This window comes from Tamandua tetradactyla, chromosome 9 (assembly GCF_023851605.1).
Source record: "Tamandua tetradactyla isolate mTamTet1 chromosome 9, mTamTet1.pri, whole genome shotgun sequence".
Classification (NCBI taxonomy): Eukaryota; Metazoa; Chordata; class Mammalia; order Pilosa; family Myrmecophagidae; genus Tamandua; species Tamandua tetradactyla.
Genome location: NC_135335.1, coordinates 16,388,109 through 16,413,292, shown reverse-complemented (window position 1 = coordinate 16,413,292; position 25,184 = coordinate 16,388,109). Strand labels below are relative to the sequence as shown.

Below are 25,184 nucleotides of genomic sequence, written 5' to 3'. Positions count from 1 at the left end.
CTTTGGTGTGTAAATGGTTGGGATACTGAAAAGATGTACACTTTGTCTTGGGAAGTGTTGTGTCAGTGTGAGCCAAGTGCCAGCTGCTTTGGGGATGTACAAGAGGAGCCAATGACCATGATTGGATCTCAGGGAGCTTACAGTCTATAGGTGGAGGCAAGACTGTTATGCATCCAACAATTATTAATTAATTAAATGGTGACATAGCTATACATTCAATCAGAATTGAGGGAAGTGGGCTAGAAGATCAGACAGGAAAGATTTGGCTGAGGGTGGTAACCAGGCAGAGTCTTACCTTCTTAAGGGTTATTGGTCTTCTATGCTACTCATAGCAGAACTCACCTCTTGAGCAATACTGTCTGAGAGGCCACAAACCCACCTGGACATAGGACATAGATGGACAGCCACATGCCTTTAGCCTGAATCAATATGGTATTGAGGAAAGAGCCCAGGATTTAGAGTCTGAATATTTGGGTGAGAGGTTGACTTCCATTCCTCACTTGGTCTGGGACCTTTGACTAATTACAAAATCTGTCTGAATCTTAGTTTCCTTATCTTTAAAAATGAGATAGATGCTTACCACAAAGTGGGGTAGTTCAGATCTCCATTTGATGCTCTCACTTTTCTCCCTACCACCTTCCCTCCCTTTCATTCATTCTACCGTATTTGTTGAGCAAGACCTGGAAAGACTCTGAGCTGAGCACTGGGTAGATTTAAGAGTTGGTGTTCCTGTCTTTGACGGAGGTCCCTCTCCATCCTGGTTATCCATTTCTGGTTTCATTCTTGAATGTTAAAGTCCCTCTTAAATGAACACTGAACTCTAGAGATAGTCTAGACAATGTTAAGTACAGTAGAACCATTGCATAGTCTAGACAATGTTAAGTACAGTAGAACCATTGCCTGTCTCCACTGGAGACTCTACATCTATAATGTAGATTATATTTGATTTTTAGCAGCCATGTCAGACTCAAGCTCATATTGAGTTAGTGGTCAACTAAAACCTTGAGATCTTTTTCACATCAGTTGCTATCAAACCAGGTCTACCCATTCTGCACTTGTGTAATTGATTTTTTTTTAACCTAAACATAGGGCATTCCATTTATCCCTGTTGAATTTCATCTTGTTGGGTTGGGCTCAAAATTCTACCTGATTAAGATCAAAAGGATGTCTTCATCCAAAGAGTTTTGTTCTATTTTTTGTTTGCTTGTTTTAATAGTTAAGTAGTGAAAATAAAGGCAAGTCACATGGTCAACCACTGGAAACCTCCCTCCAAGTTTCAATAAATGAATGCCTTAGGTACCACTGAACCCAAAAAATACCAATCATTTCACTTTTCTTCATCTTGTCCATAAAACAAGGAAGTAGATTCTTTGTCAAATGTTAACATACACTATATCCATAATCAATAAATCAACCTATAAAAATCCAATTTATGTTGATGAGCCAGTTGAATGCCTGCTATGTATAAAGCACAGCAGGGACTGATTTATGCAATCCTTGACCTCAAGAAGCTTATAATCTAGTCCAGAAATGGACATGCACACCATGTACCATTATACAAGCAGAATGCAATAGGGGCAGTGATCCGCGTAGTAAGTGCTATGATGCACATTAGAACAGGGAGCAGTTGCTTCCAACCAAGGCAACTGGGGAAGTCTTCATGGGGGTGGCATTGAATATGAGCATTGATATTGAGTTCGTGTGCCACAGCTTGTTCATGGGGACCCCGTAAAGGCTCAGGATATCACTATTTTCTTTTTAAACACTCAGAAATTAACTGTACAATCAGTTCTTTAAAAGATGCCCAGCATTTTGCTATTAAATTTCCTAGAGTGTTGTTTGTAAAAGTCTTCCTTCCCATTCTTTTGCAAGACAGGATGGCATCGGGCTTGCTATTGCTTCCCCCCCCCCCCCTTTTTGTGATCTCTCAAGGATTATCTATAGCAATTTTGGGATCCTATCTACTTTGTTCTCCAGGGCCCTAATAAATGAGGTATCTGGGCTTGAAAAAGTTAATGCAATTGAAATGATGAGGGGTTACCTGCCCAGCTACTTCCTGACCTAGGCCCAGTACCCCTGCAGGAGACTGTTATGTAGTTTCCAGTTTGAAGACCCTTTTCTCTGGTAGAGAAGATCTTGCTCTCTTTCAATATTATCTCCTTTTTCCAAATCCTTAGCCTACACCTGCCTTCTTTTGTTCTTTATCCAAACATAATGACCCAACCCTTTTTCCTTGTCTCAGTTTGTTTGGAGTTTTTGTGTTCCTGATAGACTCACGCTACTCTCATATCCATCCTTGGTTATGGTTCCCTCCATCCATCTGTTGTGTGTCCTTTATAAGAGCAAAAAGAGGGTGCCTGGGTAGCTCAGTGGTGGAATTCTCACCTGTCATGTGGGAGACCTGGGTTTGAGTCCCAGCCCATGTAGCATACCCAGCAGCCCGCCCCCTCAAATGTGAACAGCATTTCCTATGCCTGTGTGTGTGTGTGTGTGTGTGTGTATAGATACATTTGTGTGTAGAAAGACACATATTTAAACAAAGAGGGAAAAGATAACTTTTGTCTGATAATAAGTGCAGTACCTGCTCAGTGCAAGATATCTGGAAGATATTACTTCATTTTGAGCAAATTAAAAAAAAACACCCATAATCTCATCACCAAGAAAAAAACCACTGCTATTTGGCACATTCTTTCCCATCTTTTTTCCTGTGCATATATAATTTATATATATAATTGTTCATCAAAATCAGAGTGATAATGTATAAACAGCTTTGTATCTGTCTATTTTCACTTAACATTATATAAGGACCATTTTAACATATCATTAATATTCTTTGAAAACATGACTTTTTAAATGGTTGCATGAACTTCCAATGTATTTGGTGTTCATGTTCTTTTAAAATCTTGGCTCATCATATTTTAAAGCTCATCCTTGTGTAACAACAATATTCCTTAAATGTCCTTGTCTTTCTACCCCTCCCCCAATTCCATTCCCTGTATTTTGTCAGACTGAGTTTTTGAGCTTCATTTTGAGCTTTATTGAGAGTCAGAATTTCATTTCTAGAGCATCCTACTTGATGAAAGTGTGTTCCCTTCTAGTATCTCTTGCCACAATCACATGCCCACCCTTTTACTTCAACACGTAGCAGTTTGCTTTCCTCCAGTCAGATTCTGTCTCATGCTTCTCCTTTGCTAGTCAACTATTGGACATGGTTGCTTTCTCCCCAAATCCTCTATCACTTACCTTTTATCAGTTTTTCTTTTGGTCAGAATTAAGCAGCCTAGAATAGTGGAAAGGGCTAGGAACCTCAGTTCCAATTCTAGCATTGACTGGCTGTGTGACATGAAAAAATTACCTAGCCCTTCTGAGCCTGTTTTTTTTAAATCTCTAACAATCGGATAAATTATCTCCATGAGCCTCTCCAGCTATAAACTGTGACAACTATGAATCCAGAGAAGCAATTGCCTTTGTTGCTTCTTTTTCCTTCTAAAAGGTAAAATGTTGTGCAAGACAAATAAAGAATTTATCAAAATTTGCTTATAAAATTCTGTTCAACAAATTAACCAACTTTTTATTCACCTGCATATTCCAGGTCCTCTGGTAGATTCACAAAGATGAAAAGCATGGAGGCCCTGCCTTCAAAATATTTATAGTTTAATGGAGAACATTAGAAACAAACATTAAAAAATAGCTCTGATGCATATAGATTCTAAATTTGACTCTGCCACTCACTGGCCATAATAAGTAATTTGGAAAAAATTACCAAACCCACTAGCCCTCAGTTTCCCCAGGTTGGGAGCTCATCTGCCAGAGGCATATTGCCCAGTTTGGTTCTGGCTCCTCCATTACTTGTTAGCTGTGTAACCTTAAGAAAGTTCTTTACCCTCTGGCACTTTCATTTTCTCATCAACAAAATCAGGATCATAAAAAGAGCTTCCTGCTTAAAGTTCTTGTGAAAATTAAATGAATTGGTATATGTAAAATTCTTAAATGAGTGCTGAATATATACTAAACACTTAGTAAATGTTTATTCCTGTTATTATTTATTTATTTATTCATTTTTACATGGGCAGGCATCGGGAATCAAACCCAGGTCTCTGACTTGGCAAGTGAGAATTCTACCACTGTGCCACCATGACACCACCCTGTTGCTGTTATTTTAAGGACTAAATCAGTGTCTGTATGTTAAACACAATGTCTGCTACTATAATAGGAACTCAATCGATTTTAGCTATTATTATGATTATTTTACTACTATTTCTACTATAGAGAACTGAAATAAATGGCTCCTGGAACACAGCAAAAGGAGAGACTGCTACAGGAGGAGGTTGGCAACCCTCTTGGGTACATTCAAGGAAACTCAGTCCAGAAAAGCTCAAGAGACTTTTCCAAGGTCACGTAACTAGTGAGCAGCTAAGCTAGGATTTTAACCCAGGAGAAATAACTCCTTGTACTTGTTGACATTAAAATCATTGATGCAGTTAGTGTCCCTAGAGGCAAGTGGGTGTAAATGGGTACAGCATGACTGAGGCTGGGCTGGCCCAGTGGCTACAGCCAGCCTCTCGCTCCACCATGAACTCATTGGGTGTTGGTGTTTAGAAGCTGGGCTTGGTCAAAGATAACAGGTGGTTTACCCAGGCTGGAAGGCTGTGCAGAGCCTGCTTTTGCCCAGAGCCAAAGCTTTGGGCAGATTTTTAAGGGCTTCTTCCCCTTGGACAGAGAGAAGACTGCCTGGGAAGTTTGCTGTCCCCAGCCTTGCCTCTGAAGCCCCTTCCTGGCACTTTGCAGCAACCCCTCCCCTCCTCTCTCCTTTTCCTTTTTTATTTCTCCCTTACTCTGCATCCTCCCTCACCCTCTCTTCCTCCTCTCCCTTTTCCTACCCTCCATCCCTTCTCTCCTCATTCTTTCACACTCTTCCCCTTTCCTTTCTCCTCCCTCCTCTCTCTGCCTGTCCCCCTCCCCACTCTATAATCCTCACTCTTCTTCCAGTCAGGACAGCACCTGACCTTGGGGGAGCAGTCCCATTCCTCAGCATCCCAACATTGCCCCCAGTTCCCAGTCAGATGGGAGGGCACCGTGGCAGCCCAGACCTCCATGCACCACCATGGGGGTGGGGCTGGGGCTGCATAGACCGGCTGCCCTGAATGACAAGCTGGGATATTGATTGCCTTCTGAACTCAGCCCAGCCAATAGAAGGTAATTAATGACTCCATTTGCCTCAGTACTGAGGAGAACAGTTGAGTTTGAAACAGCAACAACTGGCAGCTGGGGGGAGACGGTGGTATTGGGGAGGAAAAAGGCCTGGAGGTGAACTCCCCAGGGGGGAAAAATGGTGCATGGAGGAGGAAAGGCAGAAAGAGAGGGGGGACCCAGGACCATCAGAAGGGTATGGAACAAATGTTTGCACGGAGCCCCCACCCCCAACTAGAGCCCGTCCTGCTCCCCTCAACCCTCTGAGGCTTGAGGCCCATCAGACACTTCTACTGCTTCCTCCATCCTTCTCTCTTTTCTTCCCATTCCACTTTTTCAGGTCATTTCCTGTCTGACAGATAAACTAAAGTTAACTTTCTCCAAGGTTGCTTTTTGCCAGTTATGTGATCTTGCACATTTTTTAACCCTCCTGAGCTTGTTTATTCACTGTGATATTGAAATAACAGCACCTTTTTGGCAAGTACTCTGTGAGACTTAGAGAAAATTTATGCAAAGCACTTTAAGCATGTCTAGTGCATTAGTAAGTGCTCAATAAATGACAGTTATTATAATGATGATGGCCTTGGACATGGTAGGCAAACTTGATAGAGTGGAGAGGGTTTTAGAGGCAGAGACCCCTGAATTCAAATCCAGTCTTTGTTACTTACTAAATGGAATGTGTCAAACAAGTAACTGTCTCTCTAAGACTATTTCCTTAGCTCAAAAGTGAGAATAATAATAATGATAATCAGTATATCATAAAGTTGAATGGATTTAATGAGTGTGAAAACCCTAATATTGTTAGTCTCCCCATGACAGGTAGATATTTGTATTTGGGCTTAGGAAACTGAAGTTAGTATAGTTCTTTACTATACTTAAAAAAATCCTCTGAAATGCCTAATTCCTGGAATTTGTGGGCAACCCCCATTCAGTCCATCCCGGTTTAGTAGACTTTGATGAGCCTGGACATTTTCTGACCAAGGAAATGGCATTACTTTATTCTGTCTATTACTACTACCCCCACTCAACTTTTGGTAGGGGGGAGTAGTCATGACCTTGTCATGACCACCTGGGAATCCAGGAAGATTGTACACACACGAGATGAGGACGGAGTACTTTTGTTTTGTCCCTTGTCCCCAGCCTCAAGACATAGTATTCAGTGACAGCCTCCCTCCCCAAGATACTGAGACCTTATTGGACAGTGCATTCCTGATTGGCCAAGGAGTTGAATCTGGCCTGGTGTTAGAGAGGTAGGAAGTCCAATGCTGCTCCTGGATAGCCCAGGAATAGATGAAGAGTGACAGGGATAAGTGAATGAGATCAGATCCTTTCAGTGAGGATTGAAAGACATTAAATGACAAGTTGTTATAGAAGTAGTATATGCATGCTGTGCAGAGGCTAAACAATATAGAAAACCTTGGACAAGAAGAAAATAAAAATTTCTCATGATCAGGAAGTAACACCTGTTACCATGACACTAAGTCTCCTTCCAGTTGAGCTGATTTTTGATTTTGCATGGGGTTAGGGGCCTTCCTGCTAGGACACCCATAACCTGGACCTTTTCTGGGCAAGTGGCCACCACTGTTCATTGCTGCAGTCCATACATGTTCATGGAGCATCTTCCCTGTGCCAGGTTCCCTAGAGCATATGCCCTTGAGCTAGTCACTTACTCTCCTTCAATCAGCATCTCATTTACTCTCAGTCTCAGCTTCCTCACCAGTGAAGAGGAGATAATAGTCCCTACCTACCTAGGAGAGTGGTTGGGAAGCTCAAGCAACATAAGGTCTGTGAAAGCTTTTTGTTAACTGCTAAGCAAATATGAAATGGTCAGAGGAGAAGACAATGTGAGCCTTTGTTCCCCTTGAAAGAATAATGTACATCACTGTTTTAACCCAGCAGTTTGTTTAATTAACTTATTTATAAGGTCCTGCCTCGTTCCAAAAAGGATTGGTGGTGGAACACACTCCTTGAGAGAGCTTGTGTATGGCAGACAGAGCACCTAGAATGGGTTCTAGACCTCAGAGTCCTCCTTCTCAGTAGTGTGACCTTGGATAAGTCACCCTACCTTGCTGCCCACTCTGCTAGTTTTTCTTATGATACAATGAGGAATTTGTACCAGGTGTCCCCTGTAATCATTCTGGGCACAGTCTGGGTCCCCTGAGTTGGCATCCTTGTAGCAGAGCAAAATGATTTAGGGCACAGGCTCTGGAGTCAGACAGACCAGAATTCAAATCCTGACTGCCATTCACTAGCTGCATGGCCTTGGGTGAGCTTCTTAGCCTCTGATTGCCTCAGTTTCCTTATCTTTAGCCTCATAGGGTTATTGAGGGATTAAGTGAGCTATGTAAAGTACCACAATGGCACATAATAAATTCTCGGTAATTGTGAGCTGCTAATGAATGGTAACCAGGCAGGGGGCTATTTGACTAGCTCATGGTCTCTTCTTTGCTTCCCAATCTAAAATCATGGTTGGAGAGCAGGAAGGAATATTTGAAATCAGAATTGGTTCAGGAAGTCCAGGATATATGGCCTCCATACCCTCCTGGAACCTTAACAAGGGGTCAGTTTACTCTTCAGAGGTGAGAGGGCTGAGGCCCTCCTGTCATTTGCAAAGGTCTCTCCCTAGGAATGTCTCCCCATTACAAGGCAGGCAGGCCCATTTTATCCCAACCCAGCTCTCTGGGACCAGGGCTGTGATACGGGAGTCCCAATGTAGAAGCTGGCTGTAGGCCCTGTTCCCAAGTAACCTCTGCTTTGGGTAGAAGTTCTTCATCCCCAAGGGTCAAGTTCTCCACTTAACTGGGAACATGGTGTTCTCTGTCCTTTGCACCATAGGTAGGGAGGATGGCATTGCTGAGAGAGGCAAGGACTTCCTGTGGAGCAGAACTGATGCTGTCAGAAGCTAACTAGCAGTGGGGGTGAGGGAAGAAAGGGCATAAGTCTACCAAAGGCCTGTTTCAGGTCCTTCCTGCATCCTCTGTAGCCAGGCATGCATGCCTGGGACTTTCCTTACAAGTGACTAGATGTCCTGGAGTGCCAAGCCAGTCAGGTGACCAGGTTAGAGAGCGTCTGCCAGGGAGCTGGCTTTGAATGCCACCCAGGAGAACCTATTCACTAATTCCTTCATTCATTTGTTCATTTATTCCTTAATATTTATTTATTACATGCCTAGCTCCATATCTGGCTCTGGAGCCACAGAAATACATCAGCCATGGTCCCTGCCCACAAGAAGCTCATAGCCTGGCTCCTTGGCGCAGGGGGACTGTAAGGTGAGGAGTCTTAATTGTGATGGGTGGTATCTCATTACTCACATACTTTCCGTTCATGCTCACTCTGAAATCTGGATCAAGACCTGCTTCTGCTCCTTCCTGTATTTCAGGTCAGCTCTGCCAGAGAGCCTTTCAGTATCAGGGTCTAGCAGTCATCTCACAGTCCGGTTTGAATCCTCTCTCTTCTTTCACTCTGGGGCTCTGCCTTCTACCCTTAGGAGGTCCCACCTTGAGCTTTTCATCATCCTGGGGACAGCCTTCCAGATGGTCAGCATTGACAACCACTTCATTTTCCCTTCCTTTTCTTTTCTCCTCTTCCTTGTTCTCTTTTCTTTTCTACTCTTCCTCTTCTACTCTCTTTTCTTTCTCCTCTTCTCCCATCCCCTCCAAATATACCCCCATCCAGGTTGTGTGCTGCCCTTCTTAGCTGGAAGCCTAAGCTTCAGGGAAAGCAGAACTTGCAGATTTCATTCCTTCAGCAAGTGTCCTCACTCCAGCCAGTACTTCCCCAGTGTTGTGGGACTCCTTCCCTTTTTCCCTCTCCTGCATTCTTCCCTTCCTCTACCTCTGGGCTTCCTTCTTCTCTGAGCTTCTCCTCCTTGGACTGAACTTCTGACCTCAGTCAGGGCTTCTCCTAACTCCTTTCCCCACTTTCCTCCTTCCTGCCCTTTCTCCTTGCTTAGTTTTCCCCTTCCTTTCCTGGAGCTCACCTGCCCTCTCACCTGCCCTCTCCCTGCCCCTGGAGCTCACCTCCCTGTCCCCCCATAACTTTCTTGGCTCTCCTCTGCCATTCATCATCACCACTGCCCTTCCCACCTCCTCACTGCCTTCCTTCTCCTGCAGGGAGTTTCCTCAAGCCTCTTGCAGCCTCTCTCCATACCCTCTGCATGCTTCCAGCACACCACTTGTTTCCCTGCTTCTCCAGCACATTCCTTCTCCTCCTCTCCCCTACCCTCTTCCTTCTTCTCTTCCTTCTCCCCATAGCCCTCCCACAGCCACCTCTTCTATGATCAGACATCCTTTCACCCTCCCTCCCCCTCCCTTCCCTCTCCCCCTCTCCATTGCTGCTCTGTAACCTGTCTACCACCAGGGCCTGAGTATACACAAAAATAAATAAATAAAAAGGTCAGTGAGTGGAGGGAGCAGCAATAACCCCTAAAACAGTACTATCAGTGGGACAGGATTGATCAATTGAATTCCATAGTGGCTGAAAAATGTGGGATTAAGTAGTGTATTATACACACAATGAGTTGAGGCATGATGTTCATTTCAAGTTCATTTTGTCAGCCTCTGCCACCAGATCAGGCAATCAATAGGGGCAGCAGATATCATATATCACCTCTCTGCAGGCTGGGGAGAGAGCACCATAATCTCTCACAAATTTAGAGTGACATATTTGTCAAGATCTGAAGGGCCCCTGAATAAATGAAGGAAAAGTGACTCCTCCAGCCAGTGACCTGAGGACAAAGCTTCAGTGCAGCCCCTACACACACACACACACACACACACACACGTGTGCATGCACACATGCACAGGATGAGCCAAGCCAAACACAGGCATATGCACAAATATGCACAGAGGCATAGCATGAGTCTTACTTAGCACACATCCACACATGCATATAATATGTGAGCACGTGCTCTCAGACAAATGTGTACTTTACTCCCCAGAACCCATCTGGTGACATGGTGTCTACACACAAAGACACTCACTGCCTCCTGTGACCCTGATAGCAGGGCTTTGCAAAAAGGTAGCAGGCTCCAGGAAGGGAGAATTAAACACAATGGAACATGCAAATAGCTACAAAGAGTGAAATGAGGATGTTGGCACATCCTTGGAAAAGAAGCAGGCACAGGAGAAACACAGGAGACATGAGTACACCCCACCCTGAGTGATCACACACACATGCACACACATTCTTTCAGTAAAGGTTCTCACTGTCGCTTATACACAGACTTATTTATCTGGATATTCATGTATGCACAAATGTATGTAGATGGAGAGTATGGGAAAAACATATATGCCACACCCCAACTCCCATGCAGGACACAGCCCTCTCTAAGGCTGAAAATCAATTCAGAGGCTTACACAGAAAAAAAAAAATACAGCCACCAAGTTTTGCATCCATAGGAAAACCATCGTGGCTGCCCCTTTGCCAGTCTCTCTGCCTCAGACTTGATCCTAGTCTTGGGTTTCTGTCTGTGTCTCTGCTTGTGTGTGTCTCTTTCCTTGTTATGCACATGCACACACATTGCTTTCCCACCCCCTCTGTGCTGGTTTGAAAGGAAGTATGCCCCCTAAGAAAAGTCATGTTTTAATATAAATCCCATTTCTTAAAGGTAGAATAGTCTCTATTCAATGCTGTGTATTTGGGACTGTGATGGGATCATCTCCCTGGTTGATGAGATTTAGTTAAGAACGGTTGTTAAACTGGATTAGGGGATGACATGTCTCCACCCATCTGAGTGGGTCTTGATTAGTTTCTGAAGTCCTATAAAAGAGGAAACATTTTGGAGAGAGAGACTCAGAGAGAGCAGAGAATGCTGCAGCACCGCGAAGCAGAGAGTCCACCAGCCAGCGACCTTTGGAGATGAAGAAGGAAAACGCCTCCCGGGGAGCTTCATGAAACAGGAAGCCAGGAGACAAAGCTAGCAGATGATACCGTATTCACCATGTGCCTGTCCAGCCGAGAGAGGAGCCCTGACTGCATTCACCATGTGCCTTTCCAGATGAGAGAGAAACCCTGAACTTCATCGGCCTTCTTGAACCAAGGTATCTTTCCCTGGATGCCTTTGATTGGACATTTCTATAGACTTGTTTTAATTCTAGGCCTTAGAACTGTAAACTAGCAACTCATTAAATTTCCCTTTTTAAAAAGCCATTCCATTTCTGGTATATTGCATTCCAGCAGCTAGCAAACTAGAACAGATTTTGGTACAGGAGAGTGGGCTGCTGCTGTGGTTTGCAAATACCAAACATGTTGGAACGGGTTTTTAATTGGATAAGGGGAAGATTCTGGAGGAGTTGTGAGAAGCTTGATAGAGAAGGCCTAGAATGCTTTGGAGAGACTGTTGGGAGAAATGTGGACTCTAAAGATACCTCTGATGAGGCCCTAGACAGAAATGAGGCACGTGTTATTGTAGACTGGAAGGAAAGTGAGCCTTGTTTTAAAATGGCAGATAATCTGGCAAAATTGACTCGTGGCTTTGGCTGGAAGGCAGATTGTAAAAGCCATGAACTTGTATATTTAGCAGAAGAGATCTCCAAATTAAGTGTTGAAAGTGCAGCCTGGTTTCTCCTCACAGCTTATAGTGAAATGTGAAAGGAAAGAGATAAGCTGAGAACTGAACTCTTGAGTAAGAAGAAACTAGAAATTGAGGTCCTGGAAAATTCTGGGCCTACAGAAAGGGAGACTCCAGAGTATAGTGCCCTGAGTGTGGATTTAACCAAATGTGGAACCAGCCAGCCATTTCAGAGAAAGTCAGGATCGGACATGGAGTTATCCAGGAAAGATTTGTGGAAACTCCTTATGTCTGATGGGCATGATCCAAGGCTACTGCATAGAAAGCCAACGAGAGTGCTGTGGGACCTGTATAAACAGAGCCGCTGCCAGTCTGGACTGAGGGGTTCAGAGAAGGGACACATTGGAGGAAAAATAACTTCAGAGGCAAAACCGTGGAGGCTGAGGTCTGAAGTCAGGAAGCTTCGGGCCAGGAGAGTGGACCCACCCAAGCCCGTGGAGAGGGTGAGTTTGCCCCAAAGGCAGAGAATGGGCCTTCCACCTCATTGCAGTGGAAGAGTCATGCCGCCTCAGGCCTTGGAGAGGGTGAAGCACGTTTCTTGGGGTTGGGGGAGAGCCTGGCTGCCACCACATGGAGGGGCTGAGCGTGTGCCCCGGAGATGGCAGAGAGCCCGGGTGCGGCCCCAATGCTTGGAGAGGGTGGAGCCGAGAGAAAGGTGGTCTCCCCAATATCCCCCAAGGTTGCATTCAGAGAGAGGCAGGCGTAGGCATTTGGAAAGGGTGGGACTGCCACTTTCTGAAGCCCTGAGGATAAATGACTCTCAGACTTTGAAAACTAATGGACTTTGCCCTGCAGGTTTTCGAAACTGTACGGGTCCGGTGACCCCTGTGTTCCTTCCTCCCTATGGAAATGTGTATGTGTATCCTATGAATGTTCCTCCTTTATATGTTGGCAGTAAATAATTTGTTATGAGTTTTCAAAGGTCCAGAGCAAACGGAGAGAATTTTGCCTTAGGACGGACCATGCCTGTAACTGACTTGATGAGATTTTATACTGTCTTCAATTTTGTACTTCATTTGTATTGCTATTGAAAGGTTTAAGGTTTCTGATATTGTTATGAAATTAATGTATTTTGTATATGGGATAAACATGTCTTTTTTAGGGGCCAGAGGGTGGAATGTGCTGGTTTGAAAGGAAGTATGCCCCCTAAGAAAAGCCATGTTTTAATATGGATCCCATTTCTTAAAGGTAGAATAGTCTCTATTCAATGCTGTGTATTTGGGACTGTGATGGGATCATCTCCCTGGTTGATGAGATTTAGTTAAGAACGGTTGTTAAACTGGATTAGGGGATGACATGTCTCCACCCATCTGAGTGGGTCTTGATTAGTTTCTGAAGTCCTATAAAAAGAGAATGAGAGACTCAGAGAGAGCAGAGAATGCTGCAGCACCACGATGCAGAGTCCACGAGCCAGCAACCTTTGGAGATGAAGAAGAAAAGTGCCTCCCGGGGAGCTTCATGAAACCAGAAGCCAGGAGAGTAAGCTAGCAGATGATGCTGTATTTGCCATGTGCCCTTCCAGCTGAGAGAGGAGCCCTGACTGTGTTCACCATGTGCCTTTCCAGATGAGAGAGAAACCCTGAACTTCATCGGCCTTCTTGAACCAAGGTATCTTTCCCTGGATGCCTTTGATTGGACATTACTATGGACTTGTTGTAATGGGGACATTTTCTCGGCCTTAGAACTATAAACTAGCAACTCATTAAATTCCCCTTGTTAAAAGCCATTCCGTTTCTGGTATATTGCATTCCAGCAGCTAGCAAACTAGAACACCCTCCAAAGGAGAGAGGGGAGGCCCCATTAGGAAAGCAAGCCCTGGGCTTCATCTGGAAGACCAGAAAGGGAGGGTGGCTTGGCTGCAGGTTGAGGTTACTCAATATGTAATATTTTCTATGGGCTCCTGAATAATACTGTATGGTGTTACTGTATATAATGCAATATTGATTATATCATATCACATAATCACCTATAAACTGATGTATATAACAGTCCCAGAGGAGCACCCCAGGGCCTGCAGCATGGGCTGGCCCCAGGCCCACACCTCCCCAGCTGGTCTTGGGCTGAGGGAAGCCAAGAAGTGGCTGAGCTGGGGCTAGAGAGGACCTTGCTTTGGGCCAGGATAGTTGCATGGTGAGGTTCAGGGAGGGACAGCAGAGCTGGTACTTTGCCCATGGTGTGCAGGAGACAGGGATGGGGGTGACAGAGCATGACATAGGAGAGGGCACTAGTGTGGCTCATATGTGGCCCTTCCTTAGTAGAGCAAGTCTCAGCTCCCTCTGGAGGCCTGGAGGGGGAGATAGGCAGCACCTATGAAGAGGCCAGAGCCAGGGTCCAGGTCAGGAATGGAGAAGGGTGGCCAGGACACAAGTTGCCTTCACAAAATCCCTGTTTCTAGTCTCTGGCCAAGAAGGTGTTTTAATGCTCCCACAACACCAGCTTTCCTCCTGCCTCAGGCTCAATTCTGGGCCAATCTGAGTGAATGCCTAAATTTTGCTCTCAGAGGCCCTCTTCCCTCCATGGTGAAGCTAATTACTTCACCCCATCTCCATGTTACACTCAGCTTCACAGATTTGATGATTTTCAACGCTCTGAATCAGTGGAACTGAAGTTCATCTTGGGAGCCAAGTTCAATTCTCTACAGATTCCATAATGCCAGTCCGAGACACCCAGCTCTTCCCCCTGGCTGCCCATCCCCTGGGAGATGGCCCCAGGGAGCCCACTCTGGCTCCACCTCTGCTGAATCCTTCCCTGAATCCCATGCTTTGACAACTTCCCTTTGCTTTCTCTTCCCAGGCCCTTCAGAGGTCTGGCTTCTGCAGCTGGCTCTCTGAGGCAGCTCTCTGAGCCTCCTGGGCCAGCCCTTCCAGCCACAGAACTGGGAGCTGGGGACCTGAGCAAGAGTGCAAAGCCCTAGGGCCAGAGCCAGGTCATCCAGCCCCTCAGCCCACTGCCTCTGCTGGCCTGTCACTCATGCCCTAAGTATCTATGTATTCTCCAGATGTGTCTGAGGGCTCAGTCCCCAATGGAGACTCCCAGAGTGGTGTGGACAGTTTGCAGAAGCACTTGCGAGCTGACACCTTCACCCAGCTGTAGCTGGAAGCTTTGGATCACATCTTTGAGTGTCCTTCCTATCCTGATATTTTCCAGGCATCAGAGCACATTAAATCGGAACAGGTGAGGAAGGGGCTTTCTGATCACAGAGGTGAAGAAGATAGGAAGCTAAGTGGACATGGGCAGAACGAGGCCGCTTGAGAACTTGCACACGAGTCACCCAGGTGCAGACCCAGCATTGTATGCATTGCATATGGGTGTGCCGTGTGTGTGCTGTGTGGACACCCTCTCACAAGGACTTCTGGTACAGTCAAGAAAAATCACTGTGGCATATATAGTTAGGAATGATGAGATTTAAATGTGTGAGAGAATCTGTGAGTAAACCTTATCCCCTTTCGGGGCCTCCATTTCCCCATCTGCAGAGTGAGGGGCTTGAGTGTAATGGTCTCTAAGTCCCTTCCATCTCTGCCATGCCACGGATCTGGCATGGATCACTACTCAGGAATGCCCCCTTGCTGTGTCTCTTCTCCATGCCCTCCCAGGATCCCATGTAAGTCTGTGCAGGCTTGTGGAACATTTCTTGCCCAACAAAGGAAGAGACCCCACCTGTGGCTGCCTCCTGCCCCCCCAATCCAGTCATTCTGTGTGACCCTGGGCAGGTGACAGTTCCCCCTGTAGGCCCCACAGTTCCTGCAGACACAGAATAGCCCAGGACACCACACCAGCACCATACACAATGTACTGAAGCACATCTCCTGACTCCTCACCTAAACCTGTGTAATCCCCCACCAGGTGCTCGCTGCTCCAATGCCCCCAATATACACCGTACCTACGAACTCCCAGGAGAACCTGGCAGGTGGAGCCAGGAGAGGTGTGTCTCTCCAGATCACCAGCTCAATGCACAGCCCAGCACACACCTCTCACACACAGCACAACCCCCAGTCACCACTATCCAATACAAAGCCACGCACCCATTCCTCTCCTACACAAGGCCCAGGCCAGGTCCACAACCACAGTACAACATGGTCTGCTGTGCTTGCTCATGCACTCATACACACACATACACACACACACACCCCAGCACAGCTTCACAGGCTCCTCACAGCACAGCCCCACTCTAAGATTCCAACAGCTCCAAGCCACTTGCCTTTTCCCCTGCCCATCCTTTTATGTCATAAGCTGTTTGTCTTCATAAAACAAAAATCAAAAGTCTTTTTAAGGTGCCCTGAGCCATAAACCAACAAAGGAGGAGCCAGCGGAGGTGGGCGGCTCAGTGCACCCTCCCTGAGTCCCCGGCTATATTACAATGAATAACCTTTATTTACTTTCATTAGACTATTAAACACCAACACAGTCATTTTTCCCCGTGAAAGCCAGAGCAGGGCCCATAAAGCAAATCTGAAGCCTAATTGAATTCATTTTAATTTCTCTCCGATCACAGTGAATTACTCTGGTGATAAATCAGGGGGTAGCTTCACCCCCAGTAGAAGGCCTAATTTGCAGCTAATTATAAAATTGATTTCTACAGGAAGATCAATATGAGAAGGAATTGGAAATGACAAGGCAATCCCATCCAACTAAAGAGAGGAGGAGGCTTTCTGGGGGGAGGGGGCCAGGAAGTGGAAGGGGGGAAAAAGTCAGACCTGAAAGAGCAGAAAATCAGTTTTAATTTAACGTAATATTAATCAGAGCAACTTTTCCTGCTTTGTGTAAGGTTCCTGGTCTGCCCAGCTCTGGGGTCTGGCTTGGTGCTGGCTGCAGTAAAAAGGCAATTACCCGAGTGTTTCAGGCAGGACACCCTTTCAGAGTCAATGACCAGCCCCCTCCCGCCCTTCTGTTAGCCATGTGGACTCCCCCTCCTCAATTTCCTACCCTAGTGCACAGGCAGAGAGCAAGGGGCCCATGGGACTGTCTTTGTTTGTTTTCAAAAAAGGGGGGGGCACCCCCACACCCGATCAGCCGGCTCAGCAGTGTCAGGCTGGAGGTCCTGCTAGCCCCTTCCTCCAGCTACTACCTCTGCCATCGTGTCATGGTTTGCTCTCCTCCCCAAGGTGCCCTGGCCCAGGAGACCCTTAAAACACCCTTCACCTCTCAACAGGGGGATCCCCACTGCTATACTTTGCCCTGGAGGCCACTTAGGCAGGAGATGCTACAGAAATTTAAAGGTGCTGGTCTAACCACAGATGATATAAAGGCAACACCTCTAGCTCCACAAAGTCAGGTCTCCCTCTACCCGCACAAGACAGACTCTCCATCACATGCCAAGCCCGCCCCTCTTGTGCTCCCCTCCCTCTGCCTGGCCATCTCCTCCACCCCATCTAGGAGGGCTCCCCTGTTCCTCCTCCCCATCTGTATACCAAGCCCTTTCTCTGTGTATATGCATCAGTAGAGAACTGTCACTTTCCTCTCTCTTCCCAGGGGAATGAGTACTCCCTCCCAGCCCTGACCCCTGGGCTTGATGAAGTCAAGCCAAGTCTATCTGCATCCACCAACCCTGAGCCCAGACATTCTCCATTGTGACTGGTAAGGGGGCCTCCAGGAGGGTGGAGGCATTGTTTTCAGTGGGGGCGACCTCATCCCAGTGATAAGTGGGCATCCCCACCATAATATCTGAAGGGAGAGCAAGACTTGGAAAACTAGGGTGCTTTGCGAAGAGATGTGTCCAGATGTGGGGAGGGTGTCTGTGGAGAAATGTGTCTTGGGGCCAGAAGCTGTTGTTGGTTCTTTCTTTCTGTCCTCTTGCTTATTCCTTTACCCTTTTCCTTGCCTCCCCTGAGGTGCCCAGAATTTTGAGCCTCTTGCTAGGACTTTTATAGAAGGCAGAGTGCAAAGAGGCCAGGCTGGCAAAAGTGGACCATGGGGTCCCTGTGCAGCCTACAGGTTCCCATGTCCCTGAGACTCCTCTGGGATCTATTTTCCTCTCCCTCTGGGCAGATGGGTGGACGTGGCATTGGGTTTCAGGATAGGGCACCCAGTTCTGTGGAATTGTCAATAAGCACAATTGTTCCAGCCCTTCTCCTGCTTCCCACAGAAATCATGAAGACCAAGGCTTGCTTTCCAAGCCAGACAGAGGCAGGCCTGGCCCACAGTCAGACGGTGGGTATAGGAGGGACATGGCCTGGACCCCAGGGGCTCTGAGCGGCATAGGCAGATAGAGTGAAAGAAGGCTGTAGGGTGGCTCAGAGAAAAGCCCTATTCATGGAGCTTCAGGCCACCAAGCTGCAGGCTGCAGAAGGCACCTGGCACTGCAGAAGGGCTTCCGGGCCAAGGAAGTACCCAAGTGGGAGAGACACACATTGAGGTGTTATTAAAATTCACCTAATTATACTGGAGACACTAAAGCCAATGTGCCATTTATTCCTTGGGAGACAGGATGATTGAGAAGGGTCTCGGTGGGGATTGGGAGACACTGAGGTGTTACCTGCCAAGCGGGGAGAGCAGAGGCAGCCTGGGGACCTGGGCTGCAGCAGCCTGCAGTGCAGCCAGTGACAGACAGGGAGTAGGCATTGCTCAGGCTGTCCAACAGGGCCACGGCTCTGACTTTGGAGCTGATCTGAGCACGGCTGGCCACCCAGACTCCACCGAAGTGGTTTGGGCAAGCCCTGTGATTAGCTTTCCCACGATGTCCTTAAGAGGATGGACAGCTGTTTCCTGCCTAGAGAGAGTTGAGCTCTTTGGCTAGGCAATAGAGGCTGAGTCCTAGCATTGCTAGAGAGCTAGACTGAGCTTTGGGCAGTAATCACCTTGGTTGGGGTTAACTGGACCAGGACACAGCCTATTATCAAATAGCTCTTGTCATGGGCCCTCCTTAGTACAAATAAGAAGCTCTCTATTCAGCTGGGTACTCTGACCCCAGGCCAGGCACCTTCCTCTGTCCTACTGTGAGGTAGAGTGGTCATTTCCCAAAGGTGGCCCACTCCAGGCAGCTGGCTGGAGAGAATCCAGTGGGCTTTTCTCTAACCTTGAGCTTCCCAGAGCTCAAGACCTCAGTCCAGGGGGCAAGGGCTTTCCCAGGCAGAGCTTCAGATCTGCAGAGCAGGGCTCCTGCAGCAGGAGAGAAACTCGGGCTGGTACAGAAAAGTGCCTCCACCTTCGGCCTCCCCCACCACCTCCCTCTCCCACCACGGCCCTGGAATGGTCCCAGCTCAGCCTGGGAACACCTTGGCTGATCCATCTGGATCTAAGTGTGAGAAAAGTTCATTTCAGACCCAGCTTGACATTCCCAGGTGGCAAATTAGCACTAACATCTCAATCTGTATGCCATATTTCAATCAAGTGAGGAGTAACAAAAGCAGAACCATTAACATTTGGAGCTGCTCACCAGTGGTAATGATGGGGAAACTGGCTCAGAAACTGGAAATTACCAAAAAGAGAGAAGTGTGTGGAGAAGTTGGGGATGGGAGGTGGGAGGGGGCAGGGGTGGGGGTAGGGAATGACTTTTCTATACTTAGGCCAAGATCCAATGTTTGGATTAATGGCACCATTACCCGAAACAGGGCTGCAGATTATGCTCATTCTTAAAATGTTTTTGCTGGCAATTAAACAGATGCAGTTATTGATCTTTACTGATTTTATGTCCTCCTAATTTGCATAATCTATTAAAGATGAATGATTCATGATATGTTTATTATGGAGACAAACAAAATTCACTGGAGGTACTGTCAAGGTGAGAAATGGGGCATTGCCCAGAGACTTCATGGGTCACCTCAGGCCCCAGTCCAGTGCGTTGGATTGTGTGGGTAGCAGAGAGCAGTGCTGCAAAGAGAGTGCACACAGGAGAGGTGGACTTTAGGTAGGTTCTAGAAAGATGTTGTCCTCTCTGAGTCTTGGGCTCCAAGGAGGGCTGGAGTATGGGTGAAGCTCTTGATATATCTATAGTAATTCCACCCAAAGATTTGTAAACAGCTCATTTTGTTGGAGAATAGTAAAGGCTGTAGTGGAGGAAGAAGAGAGGTCCTTTTTTGGGGTAGGTGATTCTGACCAGGGATGTGCTAAAGGTGAATGAGCAGGGAGGTTATCCCTGTGCTCACAGCCTGGCATGGGGGTACCAAGGCATTCAGGATCCCTTTTCACTCCCCAAGTGCCTGTACTCAGCTCATCTTCTTCCCCGAGGGCAAGCAGCTTAGGCTGCAAACCTAAAAGGATGCATCCCAAGGAAATGAACCTGGGAAGGGTGCTAGCCCAACCTGAGAAGCCAAACCTTATTGATATCCCTGCTGCCTCCTGGAACTGGAGGCTGATTTCAAACTTCACCAGCCACTTGATGCAGCTGTTCCACAAGGTCAGGACTGAGCAGGGAGAGGAGCCTGGACTATTGTGTGGAGGGGAGACTGGGGTTCAGTGGGCCAGGACACAGCTAATCATATTGCAAGCAAGGGTGGCTGCCAGAGGTTGGGGCTCAGCCCACAAGCCTCTCCTCTCCACTTCCCATCGTGGAACCAAGGAGAGAGCTCGATTTTTCTGGCTGGAGTCTGCAAGTTCAGCCGAGATTTTAATTTCACTGCATCACAACTCAGCAAGCTGCCAGGTCAACCTGGTTATTTAAATTTATCACCTACTTTCCCTTCCACCACTGGGCTGTTCTAGCTCAGCGGCATCTCTTCTCTTCAGCCCACTGCTCTAGGTTGCTGGTCTGGAACAGAGCCGAGCCTCCTAAATGATAAGGAAAAGGGGATCAGCTAGATGAGAGAGTAGGTCAGGGACACTCTGGCCCCAGGCTACTTCAGGTTGGCCGGATGTGGCTGGTACTGTCCACCACCTTCTTACCTACCCCTCCAAAGGACCCCACAGGCAGCCATCATCAGCCCCTCAGTAGTCCTCAGGACCCCTGGGTCAGGGCCTCTTCAGTGAGGTCTCTGGCCCTAACTGTGTGCTGGTGCCTTCATTCCTCAAAGGCCATCATAACTGGTAGAAAAGACAGTGCCTCTTCACCATGGCCTCCTTACTTCAATGCTCCTTTCCTGTGCCTAGCCAGCTCTGCAGTGATAAAGGAACCTGCAGAGACATTGGCAGTGCTGTTGATTAGGGAAGAGATGATGATAAGAACTAGTTGCAGGATTCCCAAAGTCACTTGGGGGTGCTTCTGATCATTCTGAAGGTGAAAGCAGGGTCCCTACCCTGGACCCCAAATGCAGCTGGAGGAAGTCAATGATTGCTCAGGGGTTCTCCATGCTCATGCGGGAAGCTGAGGCCAGCTCCAGTCCCTGGAGCTGCTGCACCAGGTGGGCTTCACTGGCCTCTAGTGGGCATCACTCCCAAGCACTGGGCTAGCCTGGTGCAAGAGTAGTTCCTGCCACACTTGCTTTTGTTCCAGAGAAATTATGGAGGAATGAGGTTGATGTCCAGAAACATGGCAGGCTAAACTTACTTGAAGAGGTATCCCTGTCACTAATACACAGCTGGATAAAATATAACAACAGAAAATGTTACTACATAGCCAAGCTTCATTCTTCAGGTGCCAGAAATGGAGGGAACTCAAAATCAGAGCAGTAAGCAGGAGGCTATGAGAGTACCGCGCTGGTGGAGGTCAACCCCAGTGGGTGGGGGTTGAGGTTGTTACACAGCAGACAGGAGACATAACCATGGGCTGGAGAGAACCAGGAAGCTAAAACTGCATGTTACCCCGACTAAAGCCAGGAGCCAGAACAGGGCAACAGGAAAATGGACAGAGTCATCCCAATGGCCCAGGGGAGCACATGAGGAAAAAATGCCACCATGAGAAATGGAACCCAAAGTCTGAGTTCAGAGTCCAAATTTATACCATGAGTATATTGCAGGAGCCCCAAGCCAAGAACATCTACTCAAATTTGTCCAGGATAGTAACCCTTTCAGAAATTCTAGCAGAAACAAAGGCAAACCTCGTTAGAGACATTCTACAAACTGAGGCACATGGGACTCCCACAGAAAAAAACACCCACCACTAAAGAGGCCCTCACTATCAAAAATTACATATCTCATGTGAACACAAACAATCATGAAGGAGAGTCAGCAGAAGCAATAAATAGGACAATTGACACCCCCAGGAACTGAAGATAATAGAACAGTTCAGAAGCAACTATAAAATAAGCATGCTTAATAGTATTAAAAAGATAAAAGGGAGCTCTCCGTTTTGTCTTTATCATAGATCCATCCCCTAAATTCCCTTCCCCACCACTGTGAGGCAAATTGTCAAACAATGGAAATCAAAGTAATAGACAAGGAATTTTAAACCTGCCTCTGAAAACCACACCGATGGCATATTGTTTTAGGGTCAGGAGCCATGGACAGCCTGAGGCAGTTCTGATAGCAGAGTCTGTCCCCTGATTATCCAAGTCCCCAGGCTGCTAAGTCTCAGCATTGAATCTTACCTTTCCATGGGAAATTTAACATTGGAGAGGTAGGAAAAAGGACAGTTCTTTCCTCACCAGTGAAAACAAGCCCTGTCAGCTGCCCCCCACCTCCACTGAGAGGGAGGGAAAGTGGTTTTATTCAAGAGCTTGGGAGAAACATCTCTTAATGAGAAGAGCCTGCAGCTCTCTAACCAAGATCCAGCAGGAAATGGGGAAGCTGCCCAACAGGAAAGTCCCCACAGCAGGAAGAGAGAGCAGAAGATGCTGGTCTGCAGATGATGCTGGTTTTCTGGAAGCTGGCCAGGCTGAGCAGAGGTGGGAGACAAATGAGCCACAGGTCAAAGCTGAGAAGTAAGGGCTGACCCCAGGGTCCTGGAGGCTGGTGAGACCAGTGTGGGCTTAGCTTCTAAGAAAAGGTTGTGGAACTCTCAGAAGCTCTGATTCCACACCTGGGGTGGTCAGTCAGTAAGGTAGCCTTTTAGCAGTTAGAGGTGCAGACTCCAGGAAACCTAGGGTCTTCCCCCCTCCATTCAGAGAATCCTGAGGACCTTCAGGAACTGCCTCTTCCTGTAGTTAACAGTACCCTTCTAATACAACTACATTTCCTTCCATAAAACAAACAGCTTAGACCTTGCTCCCCCCCACCCTTCCCACCCATTCCCCCAATCCTCCTGGAGAGGAGAGAGCAATAAAGGCTGAGAAATGTTTCTGAAAGAGGCTGGGAGTCTCCTAGTCTTGTCTGTTGGCTCAAAGCCTCTGATTAACCAGAGGAATTTAGGGTGCAGACATTAGAGTTCCTCTCCAACCCTGAAAGGAGAGAGCTAGGGCAACTTCAGAGAGCCCATCCATTACCGTGGAGGCAAAATGGAGCCAGGGGCTCCACAGCACCTGGGGCCCTAGACCCTTCATTTGGATCAAGAAGGCCCAAAGAAAAGAGGCTAGCCTCCTCCCAACATCCCAGAGGACCTCCAGTCCCCAGACCTCAGTTCTGATTTAATTATGGGGGCATTTCCATAGCAATGAGACATTGACAAATAATGTGGGTACCCTGGGCCTGCAGCCTGGGGAGTCAATGGATCAGGGCTTTTTCTCTTCCTCTTTTATCCAGTCCACCTCTAGAGAAAAAGAATATTGAGAACAGGCACTAATCCCTAGGGCTTAGAGAGCAGGGCTAAAATGGAGCAGAATAAAAGTGGTACCACCCCAATTCCAGTCCCAGCCTCAAGTCCTTGTCCAGGCTCATCAGCCATCCCAGCAGTGATGGGCTACCGTCCCTATGAGAGTGCCCTGGGCATTATCAGGTGGCTGATTATGGAGCTGCAGGAGCAAGGAGAGTGGTGGGGAGGATGAGGAAGGTTTGAGGGTTTTCAGGCATACACTTCTGTGCTTATCCAAGCTGAGCTCAGGTTTGGCCTGTTACTTTGGTCCTGGGCTTCCTTTCTTCTAACATCTTCCCTTCAACTCTTGCCTCCATCCAGGAGACCCCAAGACTGAGCCCTGCCAGAAGGACTGTGCCTGGTTCCTCCACAGCATGTTCTCACTTATTCAATCAGTAGGGAGAGAGGCCAGTCTGGATTTGAAGCAAAAATATTTTCATACCAGCTGTGAAATGCTGGATGTAATATCTAGTCTTAGTTTCCTCATCTATAAGATGGGTATTAAAAACAGAACTCACATCATAGAGTTGATGTGAGATTAAATGTGACAATAGATATAAAATATTTAGAACAGTGCCTGGCACATAGTAGATCCTCAATGACTGCTGGCTATTCCAAGTGCATTTAGAAAAACAGTTCTTAAACCTGACAGTTCAAGTAGTATGAATTATCTGATGACTGAAAATTACCAATTTCTTAGTAAAGTCTTTTGCTTTGCTTTTCTCTGTACTTGTAAGAGGAATTGTGCTTAGATTCTCCATGATTAGCTAGGTTATAAGCAGACTTTCAGTTGTCTGGATAGTGTTTGTGATGTTTGGGAACCCCAAGAGGGGGTTCTTCAAAAGGGGGAATCCCCAAGCACTATACCTATTTACTTTATTGTTTAGCACTTTCTAAGAAGACAAGGTTGTTTAAGTAAAAGTCAAGTCATTCAATTCAACCTTTTCCGAATGACTAGAAATCCTAAAAAGAGGTGTCCCAAGTATGTACTGGGACTAGGTATTTAGAAATGACTCGATGGCCTCAAAGCTGCCTAGGCAAGACCTGAAAAGCCTCCTTCCCCCAGAGAACCAGCCCTCCCCAAGGTGACAGGAAGAGGTGATTGGGATCGGCCACCACCACCACCCATTAGCTGCACCCTCAGGGCAAACAAGCCAGCACTTTTTCTTGTTTTTTTAACCCTGAGCTTTGAGAAGCAGGTTCTGCCACTATTGTCACTTGAGAGGGCTTTGCATGCCTTCAGCCTGGAATCCTCACCAGTGGCAGCTGGGCTGGTGGGCAGGGAGGGAGGAAATCCTGCAGCAGACTTGGAGAGAGGCCTAAGGCTCCAGCAGTTTAAGTGGCCGTTTTCCTTGGGATTGGGATTTCACTTACACAGAGCACCTGAGAAATGCTGCACTTTCAGAAGGATTAGAGCTGACAATTCAGTGCTCTCAGGGAACAAAATAAAGCCAGAGAGGAACTGAGAGACCTGCAGTATCAGGAGACTGTGCAAACAGGCTTAACCTCACCCACCCAGCTCGAGGGTCTCTTGCTGAGCCCATTATCCAGCCTGCACAGTGCGCACACCTGAGTGACTCAGCACTCCATTGGAGACTTGCCAATGGAGCCACAGAAGGCAGCATAGGGAGGTGAAAAGAGAGGGCTGGGGATGTTCCCTGTCTCTAAGACTCAGTTTCCTCCTCTGGGGCACTGGACTAGTAGATAGCCAAGTTCCCTCTGAACTCATTGAAAATGCGATTCTCTCCAGCACTCCCTAGCCTTATCTCAAGACCCTGAGCCTGCAGCTCCTTCCATAGTCAAGCAGAGTAGAAGGAAACAGTCCCCCAAGGGGCCCTGAGCCAGCTGGCAATACAGTCCAGTACTTAGAAGGGTCAGGGGTGGGGT

At 47.1% G+C, this 25,184-nt stretch overlaps 1 long non-coding RNA gene across 3 annotated transcripts in view; it reads left to right on the top strand.

Annotated features, from left to right (window-relative positions):
* LOC143646799 (uncharacterized) overlaps positions 1-25,184 on the top strand; it is a 51,536-nt gene that overhangs the window by 18,125 nt on the left and 8,227 nt on the right. The window contains exons 3-5 of one of the 3 annotated variants that reach the window (XR_013157633.1): positions 14,909-15,036; positions 17,231-17,335; positions 17,844-18,129. This is a non-coding gene — a long non-coding RNA (uncharacterized LOC143646799). Of the gene's footprint in view, positions 1-14,908; positions 15,037-17,230; positions 17,336-17,843; positions 18,130-25,184 lie in introns of those variants that run through there. The other 2 variants (XR_013157632.1, XR_013157634.1) reach the window with 2 other exon arrangements.